This window comes from Canis lupus, chromosome 11 (assembly GCF_011100685.1).
Source record: "Canis lupus familiaris isolate Mischka breed German Shepherd chromosome 11, alternate assembly UU_Cfam_GSD_1.0, whole genome shotgun sequence".
NCBI lineage: Eukaryota > Metazoa > Chordata > Mammalia > Carnivora > Canidae > Canis > Canis lupus.
In genome coordinates, this window is record NC_049232.1 from 48,771,467 (window position 1) to 48,792,982 (window position 21,516).

Below are 21,516 nucleotides of genomic sequence, written 5' to 3' on the forward strand. Positions count from 1 at the left end.
TTTAAAGCCATAGAGATTGCAGTTCAACAAAGTATGTAATAAATTAGAGAGATGCTAGCTACAAAAGAATAACCGGCATGCTAGCAACTCTCAGAGTTACATTAACTTGATCATTTTGCCAAATTCTCAGGCACAGTAGTCTTAAAAATCTGATTTTGACATGACACCAGGAGCCAATGTATATCTCAGGGGTAGATTCCATTTGTGTGTGTGTGTGTGTGTGTGTGTGTGTGTGTAGGTGACTAACGGATGAAAGGAACATTCTCAAACAGGTGAACAAAATAGAGCAATACACTGGATCCTGTGTGTATTTTAGTCTGTTATAAAACTAGATTCCAAAATTATAATGAAAGGAAAACTTACTATGTAGAAAAGAAAATTAAATATAATGAAAGGATAAAATGTAACTGTAAAACCAAAGATACAAATGTAGTAATCTGAAGGGGCATCTGCACCCCAATCTTTATAGCAGCAATATCCACAATAGTCAAATTATGGAAAGAGCCTAGATGTCCACTGATGAATGAATGGATGAAGAAGATATGGTATGTATATATAATGGACTACTACTCGGCCATCAGAAAAAAATGAAATCTTGACATTTGCAATGACGTGAAGGAACTAGAGGCTATTATGCTAAGCGAAATAAGTTGATCAGAGAAAAACAATTATCATATGATCTTATTTATATGTGGAATTTAAAAAAAAACAGAAGATCATAGGAAGGGAGGGAAAAATAAAACAAGATGAAATCAGAGAGGGAGACAAACCATAAGAGACTATTAATCATAGGAAACAAACTATGGGTCGCTGGAAGGGAAGGGGTAAGGGAAATGGGATAACTGGGTGATGAACATTAAAGAGGACATGTGATGTAATGAGCACTGGCTGTTATATAAGACTGATGAATCACTGACCTCTACTTCTGAAACCGAAAATACATTATATGTTAATTAATTGAATTTAAATATATATATATATACATTTAATAATTTTTTTAAAGAAAAGAACATTCTCTTTCAAAAACATAGTAGATAAACAATCAGGGGCACTTACCTAAACACCACTTCTGTATTTACTTCTAATTGTAGACCTGTAAAGAATGTCAAGTTTTAATAAAACTAAAATAGTACTTTTGTAGCAGAATTGTGTGTCATGTTGGTGTTAAAGAAATCTGGGTTGGTGGGAGTGTAGTTCGCAGTGAATCAATGCTTACAATATGACTTTATTTTAGCTCTCGATGATCCCAGGGATAACAAGAGATCTATGAAAAAGGTCAAGAGGTTTAGCTCTCTAAATAAATTCCTCTTTCCATTCTGTCCTATGTTACAAAAAAAAATTATGTTTTATGATAAGCTTTGTCATAGACATACGGCATATTTTAATGTTTTATTTTCTAAAGGAGTTTAAGGCAAATAGTTTAATTTCATACTGGATATCCTAATCATTTAGAACTTTTCTAATCTAATATTAGACACTACTGCTATATCGAGGGAATGTAGCTTAATCTATGTAGTCACCTGAGTAAAGTAGGATTGATCCAAGAAATATTGTGGGAACAGATTTCCAAAGCACATGATATTTTGCCACCGTTTTGGATTATCTGCATTAATATTACACTTCATTAACATAGACAACCAAGAGTTGGCAGTATTGATTGGTATTGATGCCAAGAAAGCAGAAAGAGAGGTAGCCTGAATTTGCATGAATAAGAATGGATTTATGAAAAACCCTTGGGCATAGGAGTAAATATGAAACTCATTTCAAAGCAAACACATTAGTGAATAGTTTGAATGACACAAAGCTCTGTGCAAATGACAGCTGTATTTCATTTGAATAATAAAGGCAATGACCTTGGTAATCAATGGTTTATCTATAGATTTTCACAAGTAAGAGGGAACAATATTTGGGGAATAAAACAGCTGATGCTATACCAAATTTGGGATCAAGATTATTAGTTTGAATTTATCGATTTCAGATCCTGATGAAATTTATATGATTTTTGCAATGAAAAACTCACTTCCTTATTACTATAAAATGGTTAATATAATAAAAATTAAAAAGATACCATTTATTCTAATTTAGAGAACAAGGCCTAATATATTCCATTCTATGCTTTGGTAGTTATTAACATCTCTGAAAAATACTTCTGGGAATGAAATATGCCATAGCCTGAAATTAAGAAAATTCTAACAAAACCCAGTACCTCTAAAATCAAATTAGAAGATGATTTAGGTTAAATTTTAAAAGCAGATCCAATCAATTTTAGACAATGAACATTTAATCTGTCAAGGGTTTAGGAATACAAGCTTGCAGTAGATGAGTTACATGTGATAAAGTTTCATTTGTCAGAAAGAAGAATTCTCAAATTCCCATATTTGTATTCATTGATCATGTACTCTGGAAATGAATCTAGGGATTCCTTTAATCCCAGTTCCATGGATAGTTATTGACTCTTAGATAGTAAATGAACACTAATTAGATAAAATTGGTCCTTGTGGTAAAACAAGAGCTTGAATATAATACTTGAAATGCTTCATTGAGGACCAGAAAGTGATATTATACTTTGCAATATTTTGTACTATGCTTCACAAATCCCCAAGTGTGGAACTAATAAAAGTGCATAAAAAACTAATATATCAAAAAAAAACTAATATATCCATTTTCTTGATTTCCTATATATTATTAGTTAGTAGACTTGTATATAATTTATGCCTTCTTTATAATCATTTCTTTTAAAACTCATCTATTCAGGCATTTTGATGTTGTTCACTGCTGCATCAGACATTGCCTAAATGAAAGAATAAATGAACAAATGATTCTTTGCAAATTTGCATTTTTGTACTTGAAATATTAAAAGTAATGAAAGAACAACATGATTGTCAACGTTTGGATCACAAGTGGATTGCTATAGTTTTGTAACTTCCAGGGTAACAAGACCAGACTGAGTGGTTGACGAATTATTACATACAAGAAGTGGTGCTCTTGCATACAGAAAAAAGAAGAGATGCCAAGAAAATGAAGCAACAGATGACCATTATATCTCCAATTTTGTTCTTGTTTTCTATATTACAAGTTCTGAACACTTGCTCTTGTGTGGACTTGGATATTACACAATTTAGGAACATAAAAATAAGCAGCAGTGTACTATACTAGTACTCATAGTTTGTATCTCAGTATAATTTAATAATTTTCAGTGATTTAATTGGTCTATATACTTGAGAATTCAGGAGAGCACTAAATACATAGTATGTTCAAAGTTCCTGTTCTAAACATTTTTAAAAAAGTAAACCAAAAGTAATTCCTTTACATCATCTTGTACAAAGTACTTAATCTTACAGCTTCATTCATAAATTGGGCATAGTAGTGGTTCTAAATTCATAGATTTTTTTTAAGATTACATGGATTAATATATACAAAGTGCTTGGAAATGTAGCTGGCATGTGTGCAAGCACTTATTAAAGCTTAGCTATTTTCATTATTATCACCATTATTATGTTTATTTTGGTATGATTCAGTCATATGGCCTTGTTATCCTTGCTACATGGGAGTAAAAACCAGCATACTATCTAAAGACTACCACAGATAGATTAGGGAAATAGTATATTTATTTTACTAAGGTGTTCAACAAGGTAAATCTCCCCATATATAATGATAACATTCTAATTAGCCTCAGTGTCTCAAGTGTTTATAGTGTAAAATTCACATAGGGAATGCAGCAAAGTTAGAAAGAATTATATGAATAGAAAGGAACTTGGACTCCAAGAGAAGCTGAAGCACGCATCAGAAGACTCAGGAGTGTAAAAAGGAATTAATACTCACTTCAGAGGAGATGACAAGAGATGAGAATAACCAAGGATATTGTTAGGCCACCAGATGTATTATTTAATCCTAAGTATAAATAAATTATGTTCCATTTCTCTGCCAGGCATAGAACTTTTATATCCTTGCAATTAGCCTTTACTCCCTAAAGGAAAGAAGTTTCTGTGGCCTAAAACACTAAAGAGCCAAACTAACATACATTCTTTTATCTGTTCTCACAGTGATCAAGATGGAAGCTAGGGCTACGGATTGAATATTATAGTTGCATAACCATGTCCCTGCTATGTCAAGTCTTGATTACTCCCTGAAAGTTCAAAATTTTCCGTCACCTCAGAAAAACAAGGTCATTATATATTTGCTTTTCTACATTAGAGTCATGTATAAAAAATATGTATATATTCTTGAGAAAGTACAAGCTATGGTTTTTTGAAAAATAAATAGGCATAGAATATTTCAATCTACATTAGTTTAGTGAGCTCTGAGACTGCCTTTTTAAGAAAGATTTTTTTTAAAAAGTATTCTGGAACAATTCTCTTCCAGCCTAGAGATGGAATAGAACAGACATGGCACGGAGATTTTAGGAGCACTATAAAAAGACAGAACCTCCCAAGACCATCCCGGTCAGGGTCTGCCTGCTGGAGTTGCCCTTTAACCAGCTGGGTTTAAGAAGAAACAGAAAGAATATTATTTGACCCATATATACATCTGAACCTGAGATATGGTGAAAACACAATGATACTGGAATATATAAGACTGGCTTTATTACTAAATCTTTGAAAAAGTAATTTAATTTCTCTTGTCTTCAATTTCCTAGCCTCTAATAAGATGTGGTTGTAAAAGATCATCTATAATAAACTCTCTAACACTTCAAATCTATAAATTAGCTTGTCAAGCTCCTCACATAGCTGAATAATGCTAAAGATGTTATTACACTGAACATAATATCATATCTAGGATTTAACTCATACAAGCAATCATGCTTTCAATCTGGTGACTTTAAAAATTGATACATGAACTCAGCTGAGATGTTGAGATGTACATATAATCACTTGAAATAGACAGTTTTGTCAGCATTGAATATGTTCAGTAATATATTAATAAGTATGGAAACATGTATTTACATGTTTCATTAATTCTTGAAAAAAATGGGGAATTTTGGTTCATGTGCTGTTGAAATATGAGAAGAAAAGACCTTTCCCCTGAATTGGGCTTCAGTTTTAGTCTGATTTTTTGCTTTTTCCCACTGAATATTAAACTGGAAAAGATGTTTTTAAGTGAATTGAACACTCTAGTATTTATTTGATAAGATTTGGATTGCTATGACATTTTAAAGCATGTGTAATATGATTTTCCAATGGCAATTAAAAAGGGCTTAGGTTTAAATCTCCATTCTACCTTTAATACTTCTTTCCACTTGATTGCAAGCTCTCTTTCTTAGTGATCATATTTACTTGTTAGGGCAAATGCACTAGGAGAGGGATGCACACACTAAGGTAGAAAGCAAAGGAATGAGTTAGGTCAGCCCAGGAAATGGAAGTATAAACATTTCAGTATTCCTTTCCTACCTTTCTCGGCCTTATGAACCCTCTTTATTTCATGAGATACACCTTCATGGTAAATTTGGAGAAAAGCTCCTCCTTCCTTTCTTAGTACTCCTCTGAAAACACAACTATGCTTTGCTTGTAGTAACTACAGAAACACATCTTAAAGTAATTATATTTCTGAAATTTCTCCATACTAGATTATGAATTCCTTGAACACAAGAAATCAACCTCAGTTCTCTCTATATAACTCAGCACCTTTTCCTAAAAAATAATAACACAAGGAATATTTGTTGAAATATATGAACCTGGAATCCCTAGGCTTAATTTTCTCAGTTAAATATTCAACTCTTTCTCAGAGTATATAACTCAGATTATAACAGAAAATACAAATTAATTCAATGACTGAGACAGATTTATGTATAGGGCAGCTATACTTAGTAATAAATGAACTCCAAAGCTCAGCTAGTTCCAATTGTGATTATTTCCTGCTCAACTTAGATGGTGATTTGTGGTTTGACTATAACTGATATCCCTTCAGTTTTTCTAGGTGGTGTTTGGCACTGTTCCATTTATCTTTTCTCTAAGAAAAGAGGGCCACCCTAATGTGAGATATGACAGTTAGAATGAAAAAGAGGAAAGTAAACATGGCTTACATTAATCAGAAAATAGTATTAAAGCTGTAACCAAATGAGCTGGTTCTTAGAAAAGATCAAAATTGATAAACATGTAGTCGGATTCATCAAACAAACAAACAAACAAAACAAAAAACAAAGAGAGAAAAAGACAGAAAAGACCCAAAAGAACAAAATCAGAATCAGAACTAAAAGAGGAAAAATAACAACTGAAACCACAAAAATGCAAAGGCTATAAGAGAATATTATGAAAAATCATAGGCCAACAAACTGGACAACTTAGAAAAAAGTGGATAAAATTCCTAGGAACATAACTTCCCAAAATTGAATCAGGAAGCAATAGAAAATTTGAACAGACCAATTATGAGCAATGAAATTGAATTACTAATTTAAAAACTCTTAAGAAACAAAAGTCCAGAAGCAGATTGCTTCACAGAGGAATTCTACCAACATTTAAAGAAGATGTAATACCTATTCTTCTCAAACTATTCCAGTAAAAATAGAAGAGGAAGGAAAGCTTCCAAAGTCATTCTACAAGGCCAGCACTACACTGATACCAAAAACAAATAAAGACACTACTAAGAAAGAAAATTACAGCCACTATACCTGATAAAGAGATGTAAAAATCATAAACAAAATATTAGCAATCCAAATCCCACAGTACATTAAAAAATCAATCATTCACCATAATCAAGTGGAATTTATTCCTAAGATGCTGGGTAGGTTCAATATTATCAAAGCAATGAATGTGATATATCACATTCATAAGAGAAAGGATTAAAAACATATGGTCATTTCAATAGATGCAGAAAAAGCATATGAGAAAGTACAGCATCCATTCATGATAAAAACCCTCAATAAAGTAGGTTTAGAGGAAAAAATACTTCAACATAATAAAGGCCATATATGAAAAATCTACAGCTAACATCATATTCAATGGTGAAACACTGAGAGCTTTCTCCCTAAAATGAAGAACAAGACAAAGATGTCCACTCACCCTTTTCATTCATCATAGTACTAGTTTTAGTACTATGAAGTAGTACTAGTAGTAGTACTATGAAGTACTAATACTAGGAAGTCCTAGTCACAGCAATCAGAAAGAAGGAAGAAAGAAGAAAGAAAGAAAGAAAGAAAGAAAGAAAGAAAGAAAGAAAGAAAGAAAGAAATTAAAGGTATTCAAAATGGTAAAGAAATAGAACTTTCATGATTTGCAGATTATTTATACTACATATAGAAAATCCTAAACACTCCAGCAAAAAACTACTAGAACTGATAAATAAATAAGAATGCAGAATACAAAATCAATGTACAGAAATCTGTGCATTCAATACACTAATGATGAAACAACATAAAGAGAATTAAGAAAGCAATCCCATTTATGATTGTACCAAACAAAATACTTAGGAATGAACTTAAGCAAGGAAGTGAAATAACAGTACTCTAAAAACTAAAGTATTGATAAAAGAAATTGAAGACAACATAAGCAAATGGAATATTCCCTGCTCATACTGGAAGAATGAATATTGTTACAATGTCCATATGACCCAATCTATAGATTTAACGCAATCCCTATCAAAAAACCAATAGCGTATTTCATAGAACTAAAAGAAATAATCCTAAAATTTGTATGAAACCACAAAAGACCCAGAATAGCCAAAAGGATCTTTACTAGAGAAACAAAACTGGAGGTGTCACAATTCCAGATTTCAAGTTTTACTACAAAGCTGTAATAATCAAAACAGTGTGGTACTGAAACAAAAATAGATACAGATCAATGGAATAGAACAGAAAGCCCAGAAACCAACCCATGATTATATGGTCAATTGATCTTCAGCAAAAATGACAAGAATATGTGATGGAAAAAAAAGATAGTCTCTTCAACAAATGAGACTGGGAAAACTGGATAGCAACATGCAAAAGAATGAAACTGGATGACCTTCTTACACCATATACAAAAACAAAGTGAATTAAGGACCTAAATTTGAGACAGGAAATCATAAAAATCCTAGAAGAAAGCACAAGCAGTAATTTCTCAGACTTCAGCAATAGCAACATATTTCTAGATATGTCTCCTGAAGCAAGGGACAACCTACTTAATTGAAAAGATATTTGCAAATGACTCATCCCATAAGTGTTAGCATCTAAAATATATAAAAATGGGTACAACTCAATACCTGAAAAACAAATAATCCAATTTAAAAATGGGCAGAGAATGTGAATAGACATTTCTCCAAAAAGAAATCCAGATGCCCAACAGACACATGAAAAGATGCTCAACATCACTCATCATCAGAGAAATGCAAATCAAGACCACAAAAATATATCACCTCACATCTGTCAAGACGGCTAAAATCAAAAACATAAGAAGCAACAAGTGAGGGATCCCTGGGTGGCGCAGTGGTTTAGCGCCTGCCTTTGGCCCAGGGCGCGATCCTGGAGACCCGGGATCGAATCCCACGTCGGGCTCCCGGTGCATGGAGCCTGCTTCTCCCTCTGCCTGTGTCTCTGCCTCTCTCTCTCTCTCTCTCTCTGTGACTATCATAAATAAATAAAAAAAAAAAAAAAAAAAAGAAGCAACAAGTGACAGTGTGAATGTGGAGAAAAAGGAACCTTCTTGTACTATACTATTGATGGGAATACAAACTGAGATAGCTACTGTGGAAACTATATGGAGGTTCCTCAAAAAAATTAAAAATAGAACTACTCAAAGATCCAGTAATTACACTACCGGGTATTTATCTGAAAAATACAAAATACTAATCCAAAAGAATATGTGCACCTCTATGTTTATGGCAGCATTATTTACAATAGTCAAATTATGGAAGCAGCACAAGTGCCCACTGATAGATGAATGAATAAAGAAGAGGTGGTATGTGTGTGTGTGTGTGTGTGTGTGTGTGTGTGTAATGGAATATCATTCAGCCATAAAAAAGAATGAAATCTTGCCATTTTCAACAACACGGGTGGAGGTAGAGAATATAATGTTCAGAAAATAATCCAGTCAGAGAAAGAAAGATAAATACCACGATTTCATTCATACATGGAATTTAAGAAACAAAACAAAGGAACCAAAGGAAAAAAAGAGAGAGAGGAAAACTAAGAAACAGATTTTTAACTATAGAGAAGAAAACTGATGGTTACCAGAGGGGAGGTAGCTTGAGGGATGGGTGACATAGGTGACGGGGACTAAATAGTACACCTATCTTGTTGAACATTGAGTAATGTATACAATTGTTGAGTCACTACAGTATACACTTGAAATTACTATAACACTTTATGCTAACTATACTGGATTTAAAATTAAACCTTTAAAAAGGATTGTGCCAAATATGTTAAATGTTGCTTATGTTACAAAAAAAAAGCATGTCATCAGTTATAATAATGATCAATTTCCATATAATAAATTTCACTCATTTTAAATGCACATTGTAATGCATTTTTGACCAAGAGTAACTTATATGAAAAATCTATAGTTTGTTAACCTTAAAAATTCACTTATGAGTCTTTTGAAAAATATATAGTCATGTAGCCACAACCATATTCAAGATATAGAATATTTCCATTTCCCCAAATAGTGCCCTTGTGCCTTTTTGCAGGAAATTCTCTTAACACACCTCCTGGCTCCATGAAACCACCAATCTTTTTTCACTGTGGTTTTGCCCTTTGTAGAATTTCTAAGACAAAGGAATGTGCAATCCTTTGTATTTGACTTCTTTTATTTTCAGAATACTTTTGGCACTCCTGTGGTGATGTATATATTAATAGGCTTTTTTATAGATGAGTAACATTTCACTGCAAGGATATATCACACTTTACTTAGTGATTTACATAGTGAGGAGTATTTGAGTTGTTTACAGTTTTGAGAATTATGAATAAAGCTGTATGAACATTCACATTGAGGCTTTTACATAAACGTGTATTTTCCTTATTCCTAATATACCCATGAATTTATTTTCTGAGTCATATAGTAAGTATATGTTTAATTTCATGAGAAACTGACAACCTTTTGTCCATGTAGTTGTATTATTTTGCATTCCCACTAGCAATGTCTGAAGAGTTCCAAATTCTCCATCCCCTTGCCAACAGTTGATGTTGTCTTCTTAATTTTAACCATTTCATTTACTTACTTACCAACCAGTTAGTAGTGGTATCTCATTGTTTTCATTTGCGTTTCTCATAGCTGATATTAAGCATAATGCCCACAATATCATTTTATTAACTTTCTATAGCATCTCAGTTCATGTTAGTGTTTGTAAAAATGGCCAAAATAATTCCTCCCAAACCAGCATGCCACTCTTTTGAAATATAAATTTAAACATCCTCCCATTAGTGAGTGCAGTTTATTTTTTTATCCCTTGTATCTGAGCTTAAACATATGACTTGCTTTGGAAATCTGCCATTTGGAAATGAGTAGATCACAGATAAAAATTTAAAAAGCCATAAACAAATGGAAAAATAATCTCCTTAAAAAAGACAGTGTTATTATCTGTCCCCAATTTATTGATCAGCAACATTTGACAGAACTCTTTATTCTTCTTTGAAACACTTTTCCACTTGACTTCCAAAACACAACACTTGCTTAATTTTCTTATTCTTTCTGACTTTTTTTTCTCCTTAGCTTCATCCAAAAAAACCTCTTAAATGTGGAATACACCAGGATACAGTCCTTAGACTTCTTTTTTTTTTTCCCCACTGACATTTGGACTCATGGTGACCTTTTACAGTCTCATGAGTAGTAATACATGTGCATGCTGATGGACACCAAATATATATCTTCATGCCCTTGTGCCTTTTTGCAGGAAATTTTCAGGCCTCTATGTGTTAGCTCTAGGTTCCTATCCATGCATATCATCTCCATTAGATGTTTCCCAATTTTCTTAACATTAATATATGCAAAGTGAATTCCTAATCATTTATCCCAAACAAAAACCTTCTCATCTTGAAACTTTTGCAGATGTTATTCTTGTGAAAACATTCTTAGTCATCTTTGATCCCTCTCTCATGAATCCCTTATCTAAACTTTTAAAAAATTGTTAGCTCTAGGTTTAATATGTAGTTAGATAGATAGATAGATAGATAGAATATATATATATATATATATATATAAAATAAAATAAGATAGGTATATGTATAAACAATGACCTCTCAGTAACTCTATCACCGCAGAGCTGATCTGATCAGTATCATCTTTATCGGAATTATTATGATAATCTTTCAAATCATCTCCCTAATTCTATTCTTGTCTTTAACCATTTTTACTCTAGCAGCAATAATATCCTTTTAAATCATGGGTCATATTATGCCAGTGCTCACACTCTGATCCCTGCTCACAATTTTCAAGACAGTCTGGTACTCCATTATCTCTTTGGATTTATCTACTATTCATTCCTCCATTTTCTCATCTACATTTGTATTGATCTCATTGCCTTTGAACTGGCTCTTAGATTTGAGTGGAATTTCTACCATATATCTTCATTGCCCATTCATTCATGTCCATTTTATTCTACCACAGATTTTTCAGTGAGTTTTCTCCTAACCAACCTATTTAAAAATGAACTCCCTCTGTAAATATTCACTCCTCCTGCTTCCTTTTTCCTCTGACAGTACTTATCATTCCCTAATACCATACATGTACACAGTGTACACAAATACACACATATTGTTTGCATTCATTCTCTAAAATATGTTCTCCATTAGAGCAGAGTATGTGTGATTAACCACCTCTTTATTGTTCTATCCCAAGTGCCTGGCAAAATGGTAGGTTCTCAATAAACCTGTCTTGAATAACTGAATACATTAATGAATCTAAATTATCCTTTCATAGTTACTGTTGTCATTAATATAATAAGATCCAGTTTCTGTTTGGCTTCATTTCCAATGAAGTGCGGGATATTTTAAATGCACAGACATAAAATGTATCTCTGGTTTTCTGTGAACCATTAAGTCTTTCAAGTAATGCAGAAACTGAAACTATCTCCTAAAACTTACTGAGGCAATTTATTGCTCTAAAATTACAGAGGATAAATGAAGAAACTCAGCATGTTGAAAACATTACACCAAAATGAACACACAAAACTGCAAGTTAAAAATATACTAATATTGCACTGCATCTACTATTGAAAACTAGTATGCTCCAGAGTTGAAACATTAACATTAAATCATTAAATATATCCTCATAATGTTTGTATGACCAACTCAAGCTATGTACAGCATTATGTACTAAGTTGCTTTCACATAGTTTAATATTTAAGTCCAATGATACGGAAGTTGTTTTGGATAGAATGTACTAGTCTTACTTTATCTTAGTCAAATATCTAACCTATAATAACAGTCAATGTGTAAAACAGTAATTGAATATAACTTTCTAACATATCCATGGCTTAACCACTATTCCATAGGGACTTGTTAACTACAATATGTTGGTTGTGACCCAGGCCCATTGTAAAAACAAACAAACAAAACACACACACACACACAAACTATTCCAGTGAAATTCTTGGTGTAGGATAGGGAGAGAGCTAATCGAATGATAGAAAAAGTGAACAAGTAAAAGGCTATTTTACGGAAAAGGAAAATACATTATTCCGTTAATAATCAGTTCAAAAATATAATTTTTCAAGCAGGAAATATCAGATACTCTTTCTAACTGAACAGTAGGAGGAATCTGGAAGGCATGAAGGGGCTATGTTCATAATGGAAGACAGTTGCGTATCCTTAATTGCTTATTTTACATATATTTGATTAAAATGTAATATTCTTAATATATAATATAAATATTTAGCACACTATTCTTTTTTTTAAAGATTTTATTTATTCATGAGAGACACAGAGAGAGAGAGAGAGAAAGAGAGGCAAAGACACAGGCAGAGGGAGAAGCAGGCTCCATTCCATGCAGGGAGCCTGACGTGGGACTCAATCCCGGGTCTCCAGGACCACACCCTGAGCTGAAGGCAGCGCTTAACTACTGAGCCACTGGGGCTGCCCTACACTCCTTATTCTAAAACAGAGTTCAGGTCGCTTAAAAGAGCTTATGAGGCATAACAAAAATAATTGTAAAGTAAAATTATTGTAAAAAGGAAAATAAATCAAGATTTTTAAAAAATATATGAAAATACTTGACATGCTTGCTAATAGATAGAAAAGAAGAATCTCTGCTATTAACCTACTATTTAGATCATTTTATAATATATACATGAAAATTAAACAACTCAGTAGCTAAATACTTTTGTCAAATTAAATTGTTTGCAGCAATGTAGTAGGTGAATCACACAGGAGTGAGACAGTCATAGCTTTATAGCTTTAACAAGAGCATGAACCCAAAGCTCCAACAACTTTCTACCTATGGGTTTCACAGAACATACTTTAGAAACCACTCTTTTATCCTATGTAATGTGATAAGGAGCAGAAAGTACAGGTATAATTATTGGAAACAGGAGGACAGAATGTATAATATACTTGATGCATTTTTCTACTTAAGAGATGGAAATTAAAAACACTATAAAAGTTCATAAGTTGACCAATTAACCAATCTTAAAAAGTTTAAGCTCTGAATTTTCCTATACAGAAATCCACACACAAATATGTTTTATATAGTTAAATACAAATATATGAAAATTAAGATAATAAACGTATAAAAATATCCATATAATTTTGATGGAATAAAGTTTTATCAAACGCTTTATAGTTCTTAATAACCTAAAAATACTAACTGTATTATTATGATAATTAAATGGAAAATGGAATCAAAATGGAATAGAAGACAGAAAACTGTAAATTTGAGAAAGAAATCAGGACAAAATACAGTAAACAGGGACACTTGTGACAGCAATATAAAATAGGGTGGGAAAGGTTCAACAGATATTGGAAAGTAAAGTCAATGGGACTACGTGATACGAATAGGAAATGAGTAAGAGGAATGACTATGATTAATTTGGGGTCAAAATATTTAATGAACACTGTATTACTGATGTCTAGATTGGGCTGGGTTTAGCTCAATTATTTATTTTGTATTCCTTATAAAAGCCACTTTACAAACTCCTTCAAGAATTACTAAGCATTTAGATTAACCCCAATCAGCTATCAAATGAACTGGTAAATCAGCATCTCTCTTTTAGGTTGGTGACAGAAATACCACTCTTTGTGTCACCCATTTGCTACATTATACAGAAGAGAAAAAAAAATACATAGAATTGAGCATCCAAAGTTTTGGTCTAAAAGAGCTAAAACCAGGGCATCCCGGGTGGCTCAACAGTTTAGCGCTGCCTTCAGCCTAGGGCCTGATCCTGGAGACCCAGGATCGAGTCCCACGTCAGGTTCCCTGCATGGAGCCTGCTTCTCCCTCTGCCTGTGTCTCTGCCTCTCTCTCTCTATGTCTCTCATGAATAAATAAAATCTTAAAAAAAAATAAAAATAAAAATAAAAAATAAAGAAGCTAAAACCCACATCTTGCTTTGAGACCTCATGGAAAAAAAGAAGGTAAATATAGTCATCTTGAAAATGAAAGTTCTTATGGAAATTGTTTATTTTAAGCAAGATATCTCAACAAACTATAAAATTTAAGTGAAAGACGATAGTCAATTCCGTAGAAAACATATAATGCAAATATTAACTATTTGTAAACATTATGTGTTTTGTGAGTTTATAGTCATTTATATCTTTAGTTCAAAATTAAAAAATATTGCTGTGTTTTAAGAAACAAGCTGTTAGTTTTATTAACTTAATTTATCCCAGTATAGTTTGGTAGAGATTTGTGTTTATTCTAGCATACATCTTTCATGATTTAAATAAGAAAGTATATCATAGTTGCAGTGATGTTCACTTACAGTTATTTTTTGGAATAAGAAAGAATTTGGAAATATTGAATCAATAGGTTCAGGGTCCATTGGAGAATTATTTTCTTGGGGAATGAATTAGCAAATGAACATAGATTTGCAAGTTCCAATTAAAATAAATTATCCTTTAATTATATTTACGTAAAGAAAAAACATGAGAATAATTGAACAAGGTCAATTGGATATTTAACATATTAATTTTATCCTTTAATACATACAATTAATTCCCTAGGTTTTATTTGTGCACATATACACTTTCTCCATGTCTTTCTGGTTTTGTTTCAAATTAACAGATAATTTTTTCCTTGACTGCAAATATTACACAGCAGAAATGACACACAGGAGCAAAGCTTTTAGCTTTTATCTGGGCTAGTGTTATTTTCCTTTAACTATATCCTATCTCATGACAAACAAGGTTTCAATATTACTCCTCTAATATTTTTAAAGTTAAAAAATTAGATTTTTAATAAATTATGGTTAAAGAGAAAAATCTATACCTGTTGTCATTTTGCCATTTGACTTTAATCACTTTTTTTTTATTATATAGTAGAATCTCAAGGTGACTCCAACAAGTAGTACTCTTAAAAATATGAACCTGCTCTATTATGAAAGGAACTATTGACTAAAAAATCTATTATTCAAGGAAAGTCAAAATCCATCTGACATAGTCTCAAATAACTAAATTAGGATGTCTCAACTTACCATCTATACTTAATGATGATAATTTTATTTTAAGAGATTTTCCACTTCTGAAGAGAATTCATCTCAAGACAACTTCAAAATTTGGTCACTTAAAATAACATTTAATTTAAAATATTTTATTTATATTATCTTCAGAAACATAGCTTTACAAACTATAAATCAAATGTAAAGAAACAACAAAGAAAGAAAGGATAAAGAATCACCAGCATCTTTCAAAAAACAAATATTAGTGTTTTTTTTTTTAAAGGTAACTACCTAAATATCTAGGGTCTATGTTTCTAATTTTAGTCCTTAGTCATTCAGAGCAATGTCTGCAGGTATTAGTAATTCAATTTAAGAAAGAAAGGCACTTATTTTAATAGGACTGAAACTAGGAAAAGGAAATGAACCCAAATTGTTTAAGCTACTTAAATCATTTTTATCAGACTATCTCCCTAAAGGAGGATAATTTAATTTGAAAAGATCAGAGTATTGACTGAGACATAGATCCCTAGGTATTTAACAGATAAATGAAACAGATTAAAATGAAACCTATCCAGTGTGATAACACTACACGTGGATATTTATGTTTAGGACTCTGTCTTAAGATAGCAGATTATCCAGAATAAATAATGTTTAAGACACTAACTTTCACTGGATATATTAGACAGTGGTCATTACTATCTATTCTGAATGTAGGTCCATTATAAATTACATAGGAGTACAAACATCTTTCTCCGTGTGAGTGAAGTGGCATTTTCAAAATCTAATATTAGGGAATACTAGCTGAATGATCCTGGGTGAGTTGCATACATCTCTAAGAATCAATTTTTTCATCTATAAAATGGTGGTGTGTAATGGTGGATTTTAATGAGAACAGCTACCTCAAAGTGGAGATTTAATGATATCATACTTCTAAAACACTTAGCATAGTTACTGGCATAAATATTTAAATGATTTTTATGAAAAGATAGCTCTTGATTTTATTGATGGTTTTATTGTTTATGGTATCTGCCCATCAAGCCAAAAATATGGCAAAAATTTTCATCAACTGTATCATTATTGAAGTCTCCCTTGTTTCTGTTAACAAAGAATAAAGACTAACAAGCAATCTGTTAAGTAGATTATCTAATCAATAATTCATGCTAAAACAACACAATCACATCTCTGCAATAGGCTTGTAAATGTTCACTATGACTGCCTTCATTAATCTTGGGACTCATTAATTAATTAATTAATTAATTAAACAAGTATTCTATTGTTTCTTCTGTCGCAGAGCTTGTAGTATGATTCTGATACAAGCAGCCATTTAATTACTGTGGTTGATTCGTCTCTGAATTCAAAATGGTGGTCTCCAAACACAAAGGATGGAAATGGAAACGTGACAGTTAAGAGGGGCTCAAGTATAAAAGCACTAGTGTTACTTAAGTTAGCATGGAATTGCAGTTGCAAAGCTGGGAACTGCTGACTGAAAGATCAGGGAATCTAAACCTGGTGACTTTGTATTGTAAGTAAAGCTGTAAAGCTAAAATTGGCTGAAAGTAAAGGCTGATGTGAGATTTAGATGTAAAAAAAAGATGTAAAACAATCTTCTTTGAAATTAGGAGGGTCAAAAAAAAAAAAAGAAATTAGGAGGGTCACATTACTGAGGTAGGTTTGCTTGTCTATTTGATTTCCATAACATTTGTGGCTCTAACCCTAAACATCAATTTCTGGAGCCGTGGAATTTTCAACATCAATACTCAGGTGCATATTTGAAGATAAGGAGAAAATAGATGGCTGTGTTGCTGAATTAGGAAAAACAAAGGGAAGGGAGCTAAAGGTTTTTAGAAAAGAGTACTTATAATGAAGTACTACTGACCACATGATAGATAAAGATTTAAAGGAATGCAAAGGGAAATTTACTTATGGATTGAAAGTGGATTCATATTGCCAATAACAATTTTTGCTGAGAGTGGACCATAGTATATAATGCTGGAATTTATACAGTTAGCAATAATAAACTCTCTGCTCATCCAGAAAAAAAAAAAAAAAAATCAATTCATGCTAAAATTGACACTTAAATAGAAGAAAGTATGAGTGTTTTAATGAGATCAATGACTTAAGTTATAGATTGGAGTATTTTTTTAAAAATATTTTATGTATTTATTCATGAGAAACAGAGAGAGAGGTAGAGACATAGGCAGAGAGAGAAGCAGGCTCCCTGCAAGGAGCCCGATGCGGCACTCAATCCCGGGTCTCCAGGATCATGCCCTGGGCCAAAAGCGGCACTAAACTGCTGAGCCACCCGGGCTGCCTAGATTGGAGTATTTATTGGTGTTTCCTAAGAAATTAAATGTCATATAATAATTTTTCCCCTAACGGGGAAATTTCTTATAAAAAAGAATAGGAATCAAGTCTGTAAGTCTGGTATTGTCCCTACTTAATGTATGATAGTTTGTGCAGAATCAGTTTGGAACTGTTGCCAAATATATTGTTCCACTATATCAAAATTCAGTATATGGAAGCCAGTGTAACATCTGGCGACCTTCCATCAAAATAATCTATTTGAAATAATTACATAATTAAAAACAAGGATAGATTTAGAAGATCAGCATGAGTCTTTATAACTCAATGATTATTTGTCCTTAATGTTAAAACTATATAAAGTACTCTTGTGATTTTTCAAATACAACAGAAAACAAATATGGATGAATTTGTAACTTATCAGGAAACTCCTGCTTTCAAGGTGAAAACATCTAAAACTGTGGAGAAAAAATATTAAGAGAATAAAAGAATAAACACTCATATAAGGAATACTGAAGAGATATAGGTTGTCCTTATAGTAAAAGTAAATAGAAGAGTTTATAATTTCCACTAAACTGCATGTAGGAAAACTATTTGATGTTCTATTTTACGAACATACTATAAGAACCTTGGTCTACCATGACAAAATGACAGCCTGCAATATAGCAGTGTTTCAGTTCTGCAATATAAATTTATGTTTTCTTCAGAAGTGAAAATCTTCAGGCAGAGAATTGAGGAAGAGAAGAAAGAAGGGCTCCAGAGACAAGAGAAGAAATGCAATAGATGTGATAACTCAGTGAAAGCTTTTGCTTCAATGTTAATTTGTACTACAATGAGAAGGTTATTGGCAAGGACACAAACTTTGCTTTTTATAAAAGGTATAGTATGTTGCATGTTTATTTGAAAAAAAGGTCGAACGGGCACTCCTACTCTTTCTCTGAGATTGCTAGAATAAAAGGAAGCACTTTGGGTAGACCAGGTTGGAAAAGACTACACAATTTCTGAAGATCTTATTTTCATCATACAGCCTATCATTTTATCCAATGCTGACAAATGACAGAAGATTTCTCCAGGATAAGAAAGTATTTAATTTGAAAGAAAACACTCAAATGTCTAGAATCAATTCCACCCCAGTGAAATAGTGCCTGCTTTTTCTTTTACAATGAAGAAAGAGATTGAAAAATTATTGAAATGACTTTCTCCACTTCTAGAAAAACAGGTAATAAATGGGATGCCACCACCACCACCACCCCCGCCCCCCCACCAATATCACAAGCAAATCCTCCTACACATGCATCTGTACCTATTAAAATGATCCCTCCCTCCCACCCATACCCAATAGAGTAGCCTGCATATGTGGATAGTGGGTGAAAACTATGAAAAGTGCTTTCTCACTAAGGAACGTTAAAACAAAAGTCCTACTCTTGGCCCACAGTGAAGACTGAAAACACAACAAAGCTACCTACTGTTGAGATCAAGTTCCCCAGCCCAACTCCCAGGTTAATGTGCTAAACACACCTTCTTTTGAAGAACAATTTGACAGGTTAAGGAACAGTTCTTACTTGGGTGCTATATGCAATCTCCATCACTTGTAGATTCTTTAAGTTGACTGTTTCTTGGCCAGTAGTGATAGTGATGTGTTTGCCTCTGAATAGTTTCTAGTGGGTGAACGATTGGGGGCTTGTGTAGAATCTGGTATTTGTGATTCATCTGGCAATGGTAATACAAACAGAACCTACTCAGTTCTATTTCCAAAATCTCTATGAAATCCACTATTTTGTGGTTTTATATTTTTCAATTTTTATGACTAGGTAAAATTAAGCAACGTATTACATGATGTGCATTTGCCTAGATCATTCATTTCATATCCATACATTGTTATAAAGCTTGAGATTTCTAGATGGTAATATAGTTTGTTTTCTAACTACAGGGAGCATCAATCTGGCTTTGGTAAGAAAATAGCTTTTGTTAGCATATTTACATATTTGCCAAGCTTTTCACTTGATTCAGCTTTTCTCTATTTATAGGACTTTTTTTTTACAGGAATAGTATTTGCCTTGCATGACTTGTTTTTTATTTGAACTGTGAGTTCATAACCATGTGGTTTAATGCTTTGGTCTTTGAAGAAAGAAATTTCAAAATAAGCCTAACCTCTATTCTGCCCAAGCTCTTAGCTCAATTATTTATTTTTCACTGAAGTAATTGATGTTGCAATTAAGAAGACAGAGCTTACACTTGCATAAATGATGTGCTCTCATTTTATTTCAGAACACTACAACACTAAAACTACTCTTTGAAAAAGTAATTTAAAATACTACACATTAACCCTGGGTCAGCTGGAAAGGACCCACGAAACATCCCTCCTTACATCCTGCCATCCCTCATTGCAACTAAAAATTCAGAGAGGAGGGAGCTAGTTCCAGAAGTAGAAACAACTGCAATGAAAGCAAAAGCTATGGGAGAAGTCCACTAAAAAGTGGAATAGACCATCTGGCTGCTTTTAGCAGAGGGTTGGGGAAAATAAAATGTCAAGATGGGCCCTATGTTCCAAACTAGAAACAAGGAATACAATGGCATGAAAGAAACTTCTTCCTTCAAAGCCAGAATGGAAAATCTTCTCAAACTTATGTTATTTGATTTTAGATACTTTCTTTGTACGTTTCTATGAAATTTTCAGATTCTAATTTTGGTCAGGGGTTTTTCTTTCCTGTATGTCATTCGAGTATTTCCAATGAAAAATTTGAGATTGAAGGTCTACAAAAGCAATTATTTAATTGCCATTCTGTAGCAAATCCATTTTTTCCTGGTGGCTTCTATTAAAAACAAACGGTTAATTTTGAGACTACTGGTCATAACTAAGAGAATAGAGTGAATACACACAGTATTGGTAAGTCACATAGCTTTCCCATATTTCTGCTTTGTGAGGAGGGTGCTATTTTAGATAATTTATAATTGAGTGCATTATGTAACAGTGAAGATGGAATCTGTTACATATGCTTCCTTTCTTTTCCCATTGTGTTACCATCATGGTCACACATCTTACATGCAGTGTACCATGTGCAATCAAATAGTATTAATATGAAAAAGAATCCAATCATTTATTATGAATTATTGTATTCATTTTCTTCATACACTTCAATTCTTGAAGACAGAATCAATATATCATTCACGTCAAATTCCCACCACTGAGCCAAGTAGTTGTTAGACAGTAAATCCTAAATAAATGTATAATGTATATTGAGAGAATAAATGGGTGAGAAAATTAATAATCTGAGACCCAGCAGGTATTTCAAGCAAAGATGCGATATTATGTTTTCATAAGTATTATTATTATTTAATTATTTTTTAAATGTTTACATTGTTCCTATTAATCTACTTAGGTGACCACTAACCAAATCAAGTTACTAGAAGAAATTTGTCCACTCAGGGAATGAAATAATTAAATCTTCAGAAGCTAGTACCAAACATTATTTATTATTTTATCCTTGGTGTTGATGCTAGGATTAACGCAAAGTAGGCTCTTGACTACTACATAATGAATAACTCTAGGAATCCATAGATAAATGTAATTCTTTTAACTTCAATTGTTAAAGTGGTTTACATTAACTAATGTCATGCTTATAAATACATGCCTTGTTTGTATTGAAAGAATGTCAGACACAAAGAGGTTCCAAAATATGTAATGGGTCAAACATTCTAGAACTTTTATGCTCAATCACT